The sequence below is a fragment of the Apium graveolens genome, chromosome 4 (assembly GCF_009905375.1).
Source record: "Apium graveolens cultivar Ventura chromosome 4, ASM990537v1, whole genome shotgun sequence".
Lineage (NCBI taxonomy): Eukaryota > Viridiplantae > Streptophyta > Magnoliopsida > Apiales > Apiaceae > Apium > Apium graveolens.
Window position 1 is genome coordinate 255505928 of NC_133650.1, and position 18821 is coordinate 255524748.

An 18821-nucleotide genomic window follows, 5' to 3' on the forward strand; every position below is an offset into this window, starting at 1 on the left:
AAGCAACCTCTGACATAGCTCAAGTTGGCTTGATATCAGAAGATAAGGAAAAGGAAATCTCTGGCATTGCTCATGTTAAACCTTCAAAGATACTCCTACCAGGATTCACCAAAGCTAAACAGACTCAACCTTTGAAGACTGCAACAAGTAGTTTTGAAGCAAGAGTTGTTACAGGAAAGGAAGCAAGAGATAAATCTGGATTGGGTAGTTCTAATGAAAGAAGAGTACACAACACTACTAATGATCCAACTTTCTTAAGTGAACCAGGAGTAGGAGCAACTCCTGAAAGATTGAATCAACTTGAATCTGTACAAATGGTTTACCATTCTATTTTGAAAAAACACATCATGTTATATTTTATGAAAGATGGTAGGGTATTCCAGATCAGGAAGAATGCTATTCCACTGAAGTATTTTGAAGAACTGGAACATGTTCTATTCTTACTTCAAGTGAAAAATAGATTAACAGATGGTACTGCAAGTTAATTAAAGTCACAAATTCAAAGACAGAAGAAGCTTTACTCTGTAAAGTCTGACAGCCCATATTTTCCCAAGTACAGAGATCACAAAGGTGATATTGTTGAAATGAAGCCTAAGACTGCTAAGATTATAACTACTTTTTTGGGTTATAAGGCTGTGGAATTCAATCTAGAGTCTGACAAGGCATATTTGATTAGACTAGATTAGGACATAAGGAAGCTAAAATAAATGATCTCAGGGCTGCTATTTTTCAAACTGGTGAAGATACAGCTGAATTGAAAAATGCTAAAAGGGGGATGGTTAATGAACTTGAATATGCTGAGAGATGTCTTTTGAAGAATTATCTCAGAACAACTCCTGACATCATTGAGATCAGAAATTGAAGCCAAGTCGAAGATCTACAACTGCTTAAATTCTGAAGTGTATACAGACTGAAGCTGATATCATATCTTAAGGATGGTAAAGCTGAAAGGACTGTAAGTTGTAGTTATCTAGTCAAATTCTCATGCATTTGTACTTAATATTTTTGACATCATCAAATATCTGTTAAACTTGTATATTATGCTAATTTACAAGTTGGGGGAGATTGTTAGATATATTTGTGATGTCATGTCTAATATGATTTGTGTTTAGTTTTCAGATCTTACTTAAACAGGACAAATCAGTACTTAACTGGAAATCAGTACTTATACTGAAGTCGGGACTTAAGTTATCAGAACTTAAGTAATCAGAAGATATTTATCAGGAGATAATATCAGGACTTAAGGAGACTTTCAGATAAGGAAGGCGGCTGATTGAAAGGAAAGAAGATCAAGACAAATACAAGAAGAGATATGCATGAAGAAGGAATTCTATGAAGGATAGAATACTTGGAAGAAAAGATAACTGATTGATATATTTTAGGAAGCAGAATTATATTCAATATCAATTAGAAGATTATCTTGTAACTGTGTAGTATATAAACACAAGCATAGGGTTTACACTATATGTGTTATCTTAATCGAGATTATTATTCATTGTAACCCTAACAGCTCTCGTGATAATTTGTTCATCACTGAGAGAGGACAGTTCCATATTGTAACAGAGTTTATTGTGTTGAATAAAATTTGTGTTCTGTTACTTGTGTTCTTTAATTCGATTTGATTGTAGTAAACACTGTATTTAACCCCCTTCTACAGTGTGTGTGACCTAACAGATTAACCCATACAGATCGGTCTAAGAGACCAAAAAAATAGGTTTCAAAGTATTGCCAAACTCACTGCACTGAACAGAACAGAGATAACAATAACAATCTCGCAATATAAATGCAAAACAAAATAATTTAAAAAAATGAGTTGGAAATAATAATTCCAAAAATGGGAAATACGAAATGAATAAAAGAATGTGTACTAAAAGTACACACAGAGCACAATGGTCACAATTTTATAAAACTAAGTCGACAATAAATATAACGAGTAGAGAGAAAGTGAACAAAGAATCTGAGCAAGATAATATAAAGAGCACAAATGGGTGTTAATATATAAAATTTAAGCAACAAAAAATTTAACGAATATTTATTATTTAAAATGGAAAGAGTATAGAATGAGAGGCTAGTATCAATAACTTTGAATATAAGAAGACAAGAGTCGAGAAATTCATATTAAAAGATACGCAGAGAGTGTCCCCTGATGAGTAAATTGAACCAATCAATAAATAAAAAGAAAATTTATGATTTAAATGGGAAGCCGAAGAATAAGAATTTGTACCAAGGGGTGTATAAATTATAAAAGATTCACAATTATAATTCTGAATAGATAAAACGAATTACAAGAGAATTGAAAATTTAATCTGAAGAAGGGAATGGGAATTCGTACCAAAAGTACATACGGAGAACGCGAGAGTGATAATTATAATTTAACAGAAGGAAATACAAATTCGTACCACAAAGTACATACGAAATTCAGTGACAAAATATAATTTGAAACGACGATATATAAAAAGAATGAATTGAATATTTATATCCAGACAAAGAGAATATGAATCAAGATCAGAATCACAATATATAAAAGAATCACAATATATAAATCCGAGTCAATAAAATGAATTAAAATAAAATTGACAATTTAATATAAAAGGTGAGAACAAGAATTCGTACCTTGAATACTTATTTAATCCAAAAATATAGCAAACACCTGGATTTAACTTCCTATCTGAATCCACGATTAATTTCACTACAAAATTAAAAGAAGTGTCGAACCTGAACCATTCCAAATCAACTTAATATCTCACTTAACTATTAAATAATTAAATGAAAATGGATTGATTAAAATACTCTCTTATGGTAACTAAGAGCATCTCCAACACGAGTAGCTATATTCATTAGCTATATTAGTAGAAAATAAATATTATGTAAAAATTGATAAACCTGTAAGGAATTCTGCTTCAGTGGTATTAGCTATAATGATTAGCTATATTCAAAAAACAGTTTTTATTGTTATTCAAATTTTAACAGTTATGTTTTATCAAAAAGGGTTGGTAAGAAATTATTAATAAAAAATATTTTTTTAACTTAAATATAAGTGGAAATAATATATATATATATATGTATAAAATAAAAATATTTACTGATGTTATTATAATATTTAAATCATGAAAAAAATTAGTTAACAAACATTACTTTTATATATTATAAAATATTTAACTAATTTTTTTATCCAAGTAATTTTTAATAGTTTTTTATATAAAAATGTACAATAAAAAATTATATAAGTAATTAATAAATTGGTTAACATAATTTTTTTACAGCTTTTTGATATTAAATTTTTATAATTAATATTACATAAAGTTAAAATATAAAATTAAATTAGTAATTATATATATATATATATATTAAATGTAATTATTATTATATATATAAATGTAATTTTTTGTAAAACTCCACTCAATTCTAAAATCCCAAACCTTAATTATATATATTTGATGAAGCCTAGATGTTCTAGCGGGAAGGTGTACCCTGGAGTGAAAATAAGCCGCGGGAGAAATATTGTAGAGGGAAATGAAGTGGCCCATGAGAGTCATTCATTCAACAAATATAGCGTGCCTTTTTCTCGGCATCTAAAATTTTACCTAACAGGTATTTCCCTTGGAGTACTTTTTTTTACATATTATGTATATTTTTAAAATTAGGGTTGTCATGTTGATATTATTGCTAACAGGTGATCTCCCTTTGAGATGCTCTAAAACAGCCGGTAACTATGAGAAATTTAAATTAATATAATTTAACACAGTTAAAACGGACATATATAATAACATGATATCAATCGAAAAAAGAAAAGAAAAAAAAATTAATAATTAATTAAATGAAATTAAAATGCATGATTTATGTGCATGCGCATGTACTAAATATATGTATATAGCCAGGGAATCATACATGTAACCGAATTCTAGCTCCTCGTGGCCTAATAATGCATTAATCACACAAGTATCATCATGGTAATTAAATGTACATACTAATATGACACTTATGTTTGAAAGTTAGACAACATACATGCATGCATACAGGGGCATCCAGGGAAATTTTGTAGGGGACACCCAGTAAAATTTGGGAATATACTATTATTATTTTTAAATTTTATGGGGCACTCTTCTATATTTTCAAAAATTTTAATGATGAAAAAATGTAAAATTTAATTTTAGGAGGAATACGTGTCCGCCTCTTACTAGATCCGCCCTAACATCCATAGGGAGTTAAACCACGTAAACACGCATGTTCGATTCATTAAATAAGCAGAAACAAACTCCAATTTAACATCTCATTTAAATCTCATTATGTAAATCCATTAATTTTATTGGCTAATAATTACACCCCATCAAACTCCATTTAGATGCTCTCTACCTATTCACGAAACTTAGAAAAGAAGCTATTTGCATATGTTGTCCCATAAGTTCAGACTAATTACATGTCATTTAATTCACAAATATCATCATTAATATCAAATAAAAACCCTGTTTTAAATCAACAGTGTACTAACAGGTCCAACCTTTTTTTGTGTCAAATCATTTTTTACAAACAGAATAGCTACACAAATAATAGAATCAGAAAAGAACAAGAAATTAATTTTAGATTTTAACTATCATGGTCAAACACATTCATTTAAAATATAAATATAGAAACACAACTAATGCAAGCTTTTCTTTTACTAATTGATAACAAACACGGGTTAAGGTAGAACTGCAGAATTCCCGTAAGAGGGTTAAAGAACTCGACCACTGCACCAACAATTAGTTGGCACCAATAAAATATGTAAATATATTTAACTAGTATTTCAAATACAAACACATAGCAAATTGCATGCATGCCGCTTAATTTATATATTGCATTCTAAAAAAAATTTCAAGACAACTGTGCATGACTAGCTCTTTTTAATGCATGAGTGAGAGTATACTAAACAATCCAACAGATTCTAAAACATGGCATGTAAAAAAAATTACTTGAATACTAATTAAATAATCAGGCACTTTAATTTTGATATATAAAATGAAATCAGACATAATCTAAACACCACATATTCCATCTTTCCTATCCAAAAATTACTAATAGTAATTAGGACACAATTAATTAACTAAACCAAAGCATGCATACACATCTAACAATTGGATACAAAGTTTGTAAATCTTATTAGTCACCCAAGCCCACAACCAAATGTGTACCGGACCCAACAACTCACCACAGGTCAGTCCGAAAAAACTAGCGATCTCGTACACATTAATTGTTGACTTGTATCTATAAAGGACACAAATACTCTTATTTTTATCGATGTGGGATGTTACAAACACCCCCTCTTATAGGATCGACGTCCTAGTCGATCTCACAAACACACATACGGAACCCGGGCAGTGCCTCTGCACTTCCGGCCGGGCAGAACTCTGATACTATTTATAACACCCAAGCCCACAACCGAATGTGTACCGGACCCAATAACCCACCACAAGTCAGTCCGAAAAATCTAGCGATTTGGTACACATTAATTGTTGACCAGTATCTATAAAGGACACAAATACTCTTATTCTTATCGACGTGGGATGTTACACAACCAGCTTTCTAAAACAAACTAACTATCTTGCACGTACATACCACATGTTTCATATGCTTTCATTGAAAATGTTTCACCCAATATATTTGAATGCTAACAAATTTACTAAAGTGTAGATGTCATTGGTGTTATCCAAGATGAAAACCTTACAATGGCCAGGTTTACGAATAAATTAGGGAATGCTTAAAGACAAATGAAATTCAATATTTGTAATGGGAAAACCACTATTAAGGTGACCTTCTGGGATAATTTTGCTGAACTGTTCAACGACGCAATTAAGGAAGAGTTCGAGTTTCCAATTATTATCATTGTTGGTTGTGGTAGAGTTACCAAGTGGTAAGGTGAATTTTCATAATTTATCACATATGCAAAAATATTCTAATTCTAAATTATAAATGTAGCTTATAATGCAGGTCAACTTGATATTTCAAACATTAATGCTACAACATTTCACCTTAACATCAACCACCACAGCGTTAATCATATGCGTAGCATGTATGCAAAACTACATTTAATTTGACATATTTAATACTCTTATATTTATGTATAAACTTCTACAAAAATAGTTTTAAATTTTTTCTTCCTTTTCAAATATTATGTAGGTTGAAAGATCCTGAATTCCACTTTCTACTAAAGAAGAATTCACCAAAACTACTAAAAGTGAAAGATATTATGAGTCTAGGTGCTGATTCCCCGAAGGTAAGACCAGTCAAGAATATTTTACCTCTTCTTGACATATAATCTAAATTTAATCAGTACATTACAAATACAGAAAGATGTGTTATGTGATCTAAAAGTTACCAGGTGGATAATACCGGTGAATGGTTCAAAAATATTTACACATCATGTTACCAACAGACCTTTTCAGTTGGGAGCAGTAACATATGCAAATGTAGTGATCGGGTGGTTCCATACACCCTTAAATGGTACGTATCTAAATTACTTTAGCATACATAAAACTTTGAATAATTATCCAATTTTTACTTTTAATTTTTTTATTTGAACATGTATGATATACCAGTTGTAGTTAATGATGAAACGGGTGAACTTCATATTCGACTTGGCAATGTGGCTGGTCTAAAATATTTTCAAATTAATGTAAATGATTTTCTTGACAAGATAATAATGTTTCAGTATACAGATAAAGTAAACCAATTCAAAGATTCATATATCACATCTCATTTGCAGCATGGTAAACAGGAAAGTGACAAACTCATACGCGAAATAGAGAATAAGACATACTGAATGCAGATTTCCCTAAAGGAAGCAATTGGAATAACAAGCAAAGAAATTTATTATGCTGAAGATATCATACCAATGGACCGACTGCAATACAGAGATTTGGAAGGCTAGCCTAAACATATAGAAGAATCATATGTCGAGGTAAATCCAAACCCTATAATCTATTTTTTTTAATTCTGTTATAAAAAAGAAGTTATACTTTCTAAATCTCTGTTAACTAATTACAACAATAGGCATCAACCTCATCCTACCACCTAGAAGGCATGTCACAGAACAACTGAGGAAGCTATTTCGTGGAGCACTATCCTATTATATGGTTTTAAGTAGTTTATTAAACCTTTTTAGAAGTAATACTATGTAATTTACCATTTTCCCACTTATGGCTTCTGTAGTTAACTTCCATTAAACAAATCACAATGCAGATTTATCAAATCATTCAAGAAATTACTTTAAGCCAGCATTTAAACTCGCAAACTTATAATATGCGTGGAAGAAATATGGTCTAAAATCCTTAGCAAAAATATATAGATATAACCATACTCTTACATCATTAGCAGTGATTATGTTTTAAACTCTCATACATTAAAATTGAAATATCTAATGTACCATGACACGTTACAACGAAATTGAAGTTACCTACATATTGGAAAACCAGAATCTGATTTATTTCCAAATTGTTCTTAAAGATGAATTCGTCCCAACCAATTCCAAATCTGCATTTCTTTTTGCGTTTTAGCAATTCCACAGACCAGGTCTTTCCCCGAAAATAAAATTTTGTTGTAACCCTCTTTCTCCATGTCCTCACAACTTTCCACATATTTGGTCCTAAGTACTGAACATAATGCAATACAAACAATTTGCCAAATTATTTCGAGTTAACAAATATTATGCTCTTAATTTGGATAATAGTACTAAAGTATTACCGCCCCCATGGCATTATTGATCAATATGAGATTTTTTCAAAATTACACGGAACTCCACTGTTTCTTCTTCAGGGCCACTTCCATTTTCTGCAAAAGAAGTAAAGAATTATACCTAATAAACATATAACACCATTTACTCCTTTTGAAACAAGGTAAATAAAAATATAATCAGTTATGCTTAAATTTGATAAACTATCTTCATAATCACTACGATCATCAGTTCTCATTCGGGAATCTTTATCAGATACAGAATCCACTGAATGCACTGTATAAACTTGACGAAGCATTTATATTTAATGTCAGATTTTAGAACTAGTTACAAAAATAAAGCAATTTTTTGGAATAACATACTAATGAATTACTAAATTTTACCTTGCCTATGAATTTGGCCTCTGAAAACGGTACTAGGATCATCAGTACTTCGATTCATTTCACTATCATTTCCACCCAAGACCTCAAAACTCATAAACCCATTCATATCTCACGAACACTTAGTATTTTTTGTATCATAAATACAAACTAAGAAATTGGATGTACCCATATAATTGAAGGAAATAAGGTAATTCTTTTGGACCGTAAATATTTTAAAAAATTCATTACAACTGTACAGTTTATTGTCAGGAGATGAATAATTCAAAGTTAAAGAGGTTACTCCCTCGACTATTAAGTTAAGCACACCGTTAATGTGTTTCCCAAAGGTGTTTGCAAAAATAGGTGGAAGTTCCTGAAATAAGAAAAAAATTACTGATTCAGGAGGGCTAATTAAATTTTAAAAAGTTTATAATTTTAAAGATAAATGACTTACAAGTTCTCCGGTTGTAATAGTTGATTCACTTACATACTTGAAGAATTTGATGTTTGGACACAATTCAGGGATATCTGGCATAATTTGCTAATATTAGAAATGAATCACAAACTAAACATTATTGAATTACTATAACAGATGTTATTTTAATTATAAAAAGACAAATATTTTTACTACATACCGGAAAAATGAATTTTTGTTGCAGTAGTAGCTCTATCAAAAACACAAACCCCATAGCTGCATTCATTTTCAGTACTCTTAAACACTATAGTATCACCAACTACTATAGATGAATCCTTCACAAATTGCAACCAATACTCCCCAAAAAAAAACAGATCCATATTTAAATTTTATATCAATACTCCAGAAATGTTTTTCAAATCCCAGTCTTATGATGATACAGCTTTTAGGTATGCCAAGTTGGGTGCATGCATTTTGTGGTAGAACCTAAATGTGTTAAAACTTAATTAGCAATAAGATAAAATTTGACAGGATGATAATAATAAACAAATTACATACAACTATGAACTAATCCGCAATCAAATGTTGAGGCTCGATCACCATTATGTATAGCCCGCGTAATTTATCCAATGGATTACAGGAAAATATCGAACGAAGCTTATCTACCTCAACATCATTGAACATAGAATTGCCAGGACTAATAATACGATTGACAGGTGTTAGGTGGAAAACACGCGCTAATAATACACGCAAGTATACGCGTTCGCAAGTAATATAGAATACTTTCTAGTTCGTTCCGACAGAGACTTAGACTAATTATGTTCAATTACACTTACTCACCAATGTATAATTACTTCTCAATGTCAAGACAATAACACTTAGATTTGATTAACTAATTATTAACTACAATTAACTACGATAATTAAATACTTAATTGATACTTGAATTAACAATATTAAACACACATGATATCACAACTTCATTACTACTTCCTTCAATAGTTATTGTTATTACCCTTAGCGTGTAACGGTGATGACATTAATCGAACAACACGAAACTGATAAAAGCCAACTTTCGTTGTACTAATACCATTCTACCAAACATCCACAATTAAGATAGAAGTTGAACAGGCATCAATTATGTTGAGACCCTATATGTCTACAGAATTTGACAACATAACGATTTAAGCACAAGTTATTCCTTATGATTACACATGGCAAGTAAAATGGTTAGAGTTACCCACTAATCATGCATACACATACATGAACCTATGCTAGCATGGCAAGTTCTAAACCTCAAGATCCACTGTCGCTTCACAAGAGATTAACACCCTATCATATATATTCGCGACGTACATAAGACGAATAAGCACAACCAATACTATATATCATACAATCATCACACACTAAGGTATTAAATAACTAACTAAAGAATTCCATAGCAAATCTGTTATGACCCCATGATCATGATTAACCCATGATAGAACTCATCGTCACCATGGGTTCATATAAAAATATGATAATAGCACATGAGAATAACTAAATAAACTACTTATATTAAACCAAAGTATGTCACAATAGTAAATAGGTTCAAAGTAAAGAAAAATAGCATCCACTGTTACAACGAAATAAAGAATCACAAGAAAATATGCTTCCTCTTCGTTGCGATGTGCTAAAATGGTCTTCTTCCTTATCTCCTTGCTCCTCGATTAATACCACGATTCAACACACGTGAAACGTCTCTGAAAACTACTTATATAGAAGCCCCACAAGTCCCAGCTATTTCAGAAGTCGGAAGCTCAACAAAATTAGGAGTCTAAAAATCAGTATCTTTTTTTACGCCCCTGAGCGGTCGCTCAGCAATCCTGAGCGGGCGCCCATCTTCCTGAGCGGTCGCTCAGCAGAGCTGAGCGGGCGCTCAGAACCTTTCTGGAAAATTTATTTTTCTACTCCCGTTCTTTGCTGCATTCTGCTCCTAACTTCCCACTTGCCATGCCAAGCACATACTAAGGCTTATTCTTGATGAAATCTCTCCACAAACGCAAGTACTACCCTGAAATGCACAAACACTAGAAAAACGCATCAAATACACAAAATACTTGATTTCAAGACATCAATTCAAGCTATTATAAGATGTTCTAAGTGGTATAAAATGCCACTTATCACACCCCCAAACTTAAATCGATGTTTGTCCTCAAGCGTCACAGACTCAAAAATAAAACAAAAACATGCATGAATGCAATCTATATGAAATGCAGCGATCCCCCTCACTATGACCAAACAAACCAACTTACGACATCTCAACAAATACAATTAGGCAAATAAAGATCAATCAAATCTTGCACACTAACATGCAACCAGAAACGTGGTGTGTGCGAATGTTTAACAGATATGCTTCGAAACTAGATCAAAAATATTTTAACTCGACTATGCTCAAGGCAATCACATGATTATACGAAGAATAAATTTGAGGCACAAAATGACTTATAACACTTCAAGATTACTGGAGCTTATTACGGAATCATGCTTATTATTTAACACAACAATAATGCTTATTTGACCGTGCAATGAGTGAGGTCCACAAAAGACTTATACAATGGCATCCATTTAGCGAGCGTTAGGTTAGTGGATCCCACACTATAAAAGCCTTAGGTCACTAGGCACAAAGTCCCCTAAGAACTTAATAACTCGAATAACAAAGAGCCCACTCATGATCAATTATGCATTACTCTTTTTTTTTCTTTTCTTTTCTTTTCTTTTTTCTTTTTTTTAATATTCTGAGCAAGAGCGTTTCGCTCCATCTTGCTCAACCCTAGACTACTCGCATAAAAATACGAGTCGGCTACTAGCCATTTGACGCCTAGCCACACTTAGCAATGAATTTCAATTTTTTTACTCCAATTTTTTTCTTTTCATGCCTTTTATCACTAAGAACCTATTATAAATTCTAAGCATAATAAATAGATTAACCTCAAAAAACATCAAACCATGACAACAATCTAGTCCTTAAGCATTCTCTAAGACTTAGTGAAATTACAAGTGTTTCTAGCATGCATGTCAACCTACAAGACTCAACATCACTCTAACGCTATCACTACACTCGCATCAACATCACAAATCAATTGATAAAGCAACGTAAAAGGGATCATGGTATATGCATGAACTAAATGACATGATAAATAAAGCTATAAAAAAAACAAAAAAAAACTATATGGCAAAAATATGCAATTATATGAACTAAACTATCATGAATATGCAACTACATGACACACACACAAAATAATCCTTAACTACCACCCCCAAACTTAAAATCTTAATTGTCCCCAGTGAAGGTAGTAGAAAGGAACACATGATATACCTACTCGGAGAAATCATCATCATCACCCTCAGAGGGTGGAGTATCATGAGGCGGATACGCAGAGTCCTCACCGAAAACTGGCCACTGTATGTCAACTCCAAGGCCTCTGAAAGCAGTCCCAAGTGCAAGGGTGAGCTCCTGAGCAAACCTGCTCTGCGTCTCGTACATAGCATCCATCCTCCTCGACAGCCTCCTATATTGGGCATCAGCCATCCCAGCACCCTCCTGAGCTCTAGAAGAGCCTGCCTCATCACGCCCCGGTCTAGCCATGGTAGCACCAGCTGTTGGACGTCCTCCTGGAAGATGATAACCCAGCCCATGCTCCTCGGGCTCTCCACCAGTCCACTCCTGTATCGCATTCAGAGTGCCTGAATCAATAGGAGCGGCCGGCATCTGTAACTGCTCATGAGAAGGCCAATGAACTCCCACTACTCAGCAAAGCTTTGTAACAGTAGATGCATAAGAGATGTTCATGTGCTTCGCTCCCCTCAAAAACTTCAGAATTCCTTGGTAGATGAACTCACTAAGGTCCACATAGTACTCCTCATCAAAATACCCCATAACAACTGTGCTCGCTCAACTGTAATCTCATGTGCATGTGACGTAGGCAGAATATTAGCACAAATAAAGGTACTCCATGCACGGACATACCTATTCATCGCAATCGCCGGAAAATAACGATACTCGTTAGTCCCAGTTTTGAACGTCCAAACCGTGCCCAGCCTACAGTGAGTAGCACAAATCAAATCCAAGTCAAAATCAATCTTCTCATTCCAATTCTCCTCTGTGGGCTTCCGCTGTCGCTGCCCAATCACACGGAGAATCGCCTCAGGATGATAATCCACCGTTAGCCAACGCACAACAGAAAACCCATTCTTTTCAGCCTTTGCGTTCGCATAGAACTCGTGAATCATGCTCATCGGAACCGCCTCCGGTGACTCACAGAAAGAAATCCACCCCTTTTCAGCAATCATCGGCAACAACTCACCATCCCTCCCCGATGGTAAGAATCCCCTCTCCTTCAAAATCGGCTTACCCAGAAGCCTAGTATACTCCTCCTCTGCAGCCCTATCAAACAAACGAGGTCTCGCAGCAGTAATCCTCGAAGAATCAGCAGTAGGAATAGTGCTGCTGCTATCAATTGTCCTGGATCTCTTGGGTGCCATTGAAACTGAGAAGAAGTGTTTAAGATTTGTGTTTTTGAATATGGGAGAGAGTTTAAGGTTGAAAGTGTATGGGGGAGTATATGGAATAGTTGTATGTATATATAGGGTAAAGATTAGGGTTAAAATTTGATTAGGAGTGGGGTTGAGGGTTAAAACGTGGGTTTATGGGAAAATAGCCCGTGGGTTGTGGGTTGTGTTTTTATTTTTTGAATTTTCTGATTTTTTGGGTTTTTATTAGGCTAAAAAAAATTTCAGGCAATAGGGTCATGAGCGGTCGCTCAGCAGAGCTGAGCAGGCGCCCAGTTTGCTGAGCGGTCGCTCAGCAGAGCTGAGCGGGCGCTCAGGGACCTTCTGGAAAAAATTTCTTGCCCTGGTTTTTCAGATTATTTTTTGGTTTTAGATAGGTTACTAACTTCTAAGGGTTCCTATAGTCACAAATCATGGGTTGCCTCCCAAGAAGCGCTTCTTTTTTGTGATTAGCTTGACGTAGGGTACCTCGCTCAAGTTGACAATAAAACGGCACTAACCACTTCCCGGTTTGTCGTGTCCCCATAGTAATGCTTCAAACACTAACCATTAACCTTTAATGCTTGGCCCGGATCATTCTCAAAATCTCCACCGCTCCATGTGGAAACACAGTTTTGACAATAAAAGGTCCAGGCCACCTTGATTTCATCTTTCCAGGAAAAAGTCGGAAACGAGAGTTGAATAAAAGAATTTGCTGCCCCGGCACGAAAGACTTAGGATTTAGCTTCCTGTCATGCCACCTTTTCACTTTTTCCTTGTATATTTTGTTGTTTTCGTAGCTTGTAGTCGAAATTCATCAAGTTCATTTAACTGAAGCATTCGCTTCTTTCCAGCTGCATCTAGATCAAGGTTCAACTTCTTCAATACCCGCTAAGCCTTATGCTCAAGCTCTGCAGGTAAATGACATCCCTTACCATAAACATGTTGAAACGGGGACATCCCAAGTGGAGTCTTGTATACTGTTCTGTAAGCCCAAACAGCTTCATCGAGCTTTAAAGACCAATCTTTCCTTGACGGACAAACAACCTTCTCTAAAATGCGCTTGATCTCTCTATTAGACACTTTCGCTTGACCATTTGTTTGCGGATGATAGGCAGTAGCAACACGATGATTCACATTGTAGCGCTGCATCATAGAAGTGAACTTACGGTTGCACAAATGCGACCCCTCATCACTTATGATTACTCGTGGCATTTCAAACCTTGTGAAAATCTGCTTATGAAGAAAATTCAACACTACCTTTGCATCATTCATCGATAGAGCCTTGACTTCTACCCATTTTGAGACATAATCGACTGCCAGCAAGATGTACTGATTATTACAGGACGAGACAAATGGTCCCATGAAATCGATTCCCCAAACATCAAAGACCTTGACTTCAAGCATCACATTTAACGGAATCTCATCCTTCCTCATAAGATTCCCCACTCTTTGGCAACAATCACACCTTAAAACGAAGTGATGAGCATCCTTAAACAAAGTAGGCCAGAAAAAACCTGCTTGCAGAATACGAGCTTCCGTCTTCTCACCACCATAATGTCCACCATAAACTGTGGAGTGGCAGTCTCATAATATCCCCTCCGTCTCACAGAATGGGATACATCTCCTGATGATCTGGTCAGCTCCTTGTCTAAACAAATACGGTTCATCCCACATATACCACTTTACCTCATGCAGAAACTTGTTCTTTTGAGCTGTATTCATATTAGGAGGCATTATATTACTGACAAGATAGTTCATAATATCTGCGAACCATGGCTCTTCCTCCTGAACTGCGAACAACTGCTCATTCGAAAAAGATTTGTTGATCAATATCTTATCATGCGAAGTAGAATCGGGATTCTCCAGTCTAGAGAGATGGTCAGCTACTTGATTCTCGGTACCTTTTCAATCCTTGATCTCTAACTCAAATTCCTGTAGCAAGAGCACCCAACGAATAAGTCTAGGCTTCGAATCCTTCTTGGAAACCAAATAGCGAATGGCCGCATGATCAGTGAACACTGTCACCTTTGTTCCAAGTAGATAAGATCGAAATTTTTCAAAACCAAAGACTATAGCCAAGAGCTCCTTCTCAGTAATGGTGTAGTTCATTTGAGCTCCATTAAGAGTCCTACTAGCATAGTAGATCACGTGAAAAAGATTATTCTTGCGCTACCCAAGAACTGCTCCCACCGCATAATCACTCGTATCGCACATCATCTCAAAAGGCTCTGTCCAATCAGGTGCCGTAATAACTGGTGCAGTTACCAACTCTTCTTGAGAGTCTCGAATGCCGCCAAGCATTCTTCATCAAATTTGAAAGACACATCCCTCTCGAGCAAGTTGCACAACGGCTTAGATATCTTCGAGAAGTCTTTAATGAAATGCCGATAAAAACCCGCATGACCAAGAAAACTACGGATTCCTTTCACAGAAATAGGTGGTGGAAGGTTCTCAATGACTCCCACCTTGGCTTTGTCCACCTCAAGACCCTTGCAAGAGACCTTATGCCCAAGAATAATGCCTTCACGCACCATAAAGTGACATTTTTCCCAATTGAGCACCAAATTAGTTTCCACACACCTTTTGAGCACCGCACGAAGATTATTCAAACATTCATCATACGAATGTCCAAAGACGGAGAAGTCGTCCATGAACACCTTGACATTATTTCCAATCATATCAGAGAATATAGCCATCATACATCTCTGAAAAGTGGCAGGTGCGCCACATAAGCCAAATGAAACTCTGTGAAAAGCAAACATGCCAAATGGACAAGTGAAGGTAGTTTTTTCTTGATCCTCTGGTGCAATGCAAATCTGATTATACCCCGAATAGCCATCCAGAAGATAATAATACTCATGACCGGCCAACCTGTGAAGCATCTGATCAATAAATGGAAGAGGGAAGTGATCCTTCCTTGTGGCCTTGTTCAACTTTCCGTAGTCCATGTATACCCTCCATCATGTGACTGTTCGAGTGGAAATGAGCTCGTTCTTCTCATTTGCTACCACTGTAATACCTCCCTTCTTAGGTACACATTACACGGGGCTCACCCAAGAACTGTCAAAAATAGGATATATGATTCCTGCATCCAGCCACTTCAGAATTTCTTTCTTCACCACTTCTTTCATGATAGGATTAAATCTTCGCTGTTGCTCAACCGTCGGCTTACTACCTTCCTCTAGCAGAATTTTATGCATGCAATACGAAGGGATGATCCCTTTTATGTCTGCTATAGTCCATCCAATAGCCGATTTGAATTCTCTCAAGATCCTCAAGAGCTTGTCCTCCTCACTACCTGAAAGGTCAGGTGCAATAATAACTGGTAAAGTAGATGCATCACCTAAAAACGCATACCTTAAGTGTTCAGGCAATGGTTTAAGCTCCAAAATAGGTGCTTCCTCAATAGATGGTTTGAGCTTTCCTTCAGCATTCTTGAGGTCAGAAGTACCAAGAGATTCAAACGGCATGTCTAGCTTTCGCCTCCAAGGAGAAGCATTTAGATATTGTAGTTGCACATTGCCATCCTCATCATCACTGTCAAATTCCCCCACTAAGGCTTTCTTTAAGGCATCAGACCTTAGCATATGATCAAGTTCTGAAGTTACCATAGAATCAATCAAATCCACCTTTAAGCACTCCTCGTCTTCTGTAGGGAATTTCATCTCTTTAAATACATTGAATGTCACATCCTGATCCTGCACCCGCATAGTAAGTTCACCTTTCTGCACATCTATCAAGGTATGGCCTGTAGCCAAGAAAGGTCTCCCCAAAATTATGGGAATCTTCTTATCTTCCTCGAAATCCAGAATGACAAAGTCTACAGGAAAGAAGAGCTTATCCACCTTTACTAGCACATCCTCCACTATGCCTCGTGGGTATGTAATAGAACGATTAGCCAATTATAGAGACATGTAGGTGGGCTTTGGATCAGGCAAATTCAACTTTTTGAAGATAGACAACGGTCTCAGATTGATGCTTGCTCCCAAATCACACAGGCACTTGTCAAAAGACAACTTGCCAATGGTGCAAGGAATGGTGAAGCTACCTGGATCTTTAAGCTTTGGAGATAATTTTTGTTGCAGCACAACACTGCACTCTTCCGTTAGAGAAACGGTCTCAAGGTCATCCATTTTCACCTTCCTTGAAAGAATACTCTTCATAAATTTCGCATAACTAGGCATTTGCTCCAGAGCCTTAGCGAAAGGTATGTTGATGTGAAGTTTCTTGAACACCTCCATAAACTTACCGAACTGCTTATCCATCTTTTGTTGTTGCAATCTTTTAGGGAAAGGTGGTGGAGGATAGAGCTATTTCTCCCCTGTATTACCCTCAGGAAGAGTGTGTTCAACAGTAGTCTTTCTTGGTTCCTCCACTTTCTCCTTTTGCTTCTTTTCTTCGCCAACTTCAGCTTCTCCGTCTTTTGCTTTTTCAGCATCAGCAACTTTTCCAGACCTTAAGGTAATAGCCTTGACTTGCTCTTTAACTTCCTTCCTGCCTGGCACTTCAGTATCACTGGGAAGTGTGCCAGGTTGATGATTGAGCATTGCATTGGCTATTTGACCAATTTGATTTTCCAAGGTCTTGATAGAAACAGCCTGACTTTTGCACAACAGCTTGAGTTCCTCAAAATTAGCACTAGAAGGTGGAGCAGCACCTCCTTGTTGAGGATATGATTTCCTTTGAGCATACTACTGTGGTTGCTGGAATCCAAGTGGATTAAACTGTTTACTTACGCCTTGCTGATACGGTTGCTGAATAGCATTCTGAGTATTGTTCCAGCTGAAATTGGGATGATTTTTGTTGTTAGGATGATAGGTAGATGGCACAGGCTGCTGTAGTCGCTGATAATTATTCACATACTGAACAGATTCATTAACAAGGGAACACTGATCCATAGCATGAGAACTTGCATAAAGCTCACAGACCATAGCTATCTGATTGACTCCATAGGTGGCTAGAGAATCGACCTTCAAAGACAGCGCTTGGAGCTGCGCTGCAATAGCTGTAGCTGCATCAACTTCCAGAATACCTGCTACCTTCCCAGGCATCATCCTTTGAGTTGGATTTTGATGCTCATTTGCAGCCATAGTCACAATAAGATTATAAGCCTCAGTATAGCTTTTGGCCCATAAAGCGCCTCCAGCTGCTGCATCGAGCATGGACCGAGATTGGGCCCCCAAACCATTATAGAAACCAGTGATCACCATCCAATCAGGCATACCATGATGTGGACACTTTCTTAACATCTCCTTGTAGCACTCCCAAGCTTCGCACATAGATTATGTAGGCTGCTGCGCAAACTGAGTAAGAGCATTCCTCATAGCTGTAGTCTTTGCCATTGGATAGAACTTTACCAGAAACTTTTGCGCAAGATCTTGTCAAGTAGTGATGGACCCAGCTGGTTCAAAATGTAACCAGTCCTTAGCTTTATCCCTCAGAGAGAATGGGAAAAGCCCCAGCTTGATAGCCTCATCAGTCACACCATTATATTTGAAAGTACTACAGATCTCGACAAAATTCCTGATGTGCATGTTGGGGTCTTCAGTAGAAGCACCTCCAAAAGAAACAGAATTATGCACCATCTGAATAGTGCCCGGCTTGATTTCAAAACTGTTAGCCTGAATAGCCGGATGAAGGATGCTTGACTGAATGTCATCAATTTTAGGCTGAGAAAAGTCCATAAGAGCTGGATCTGCCGGAACTATACGATCAACCATGATTACTGGTTCTTTCTGGTCACTCTCGTTATCCGAATTTCAAAATCTATCTTCTCCGGAATATCAAGAACTTCGTCCGTCTCCTCA

The 18821-nt window shown here is 36.0% G+C and overlaps 1 non-coding gene across 1 annotated transcript; it reads left to right on the plus strand.

The window, feature by feature from the left end:
- The first annotated feature begins 18234 nt into the window (after positions 1-18234).
- Positions 18235-18341, plus strand: LOC141722771 (small nucleolar RNA R71). Its single transcript, XR_012575774.1, has one exon. It is a non-coding gene; the product is annotated as a small nucleolar RNA R71 (small nucleolar RNA).
- The last annotated feature ends 480 nt before the right edge of the window (positions 18342-18821 follow it).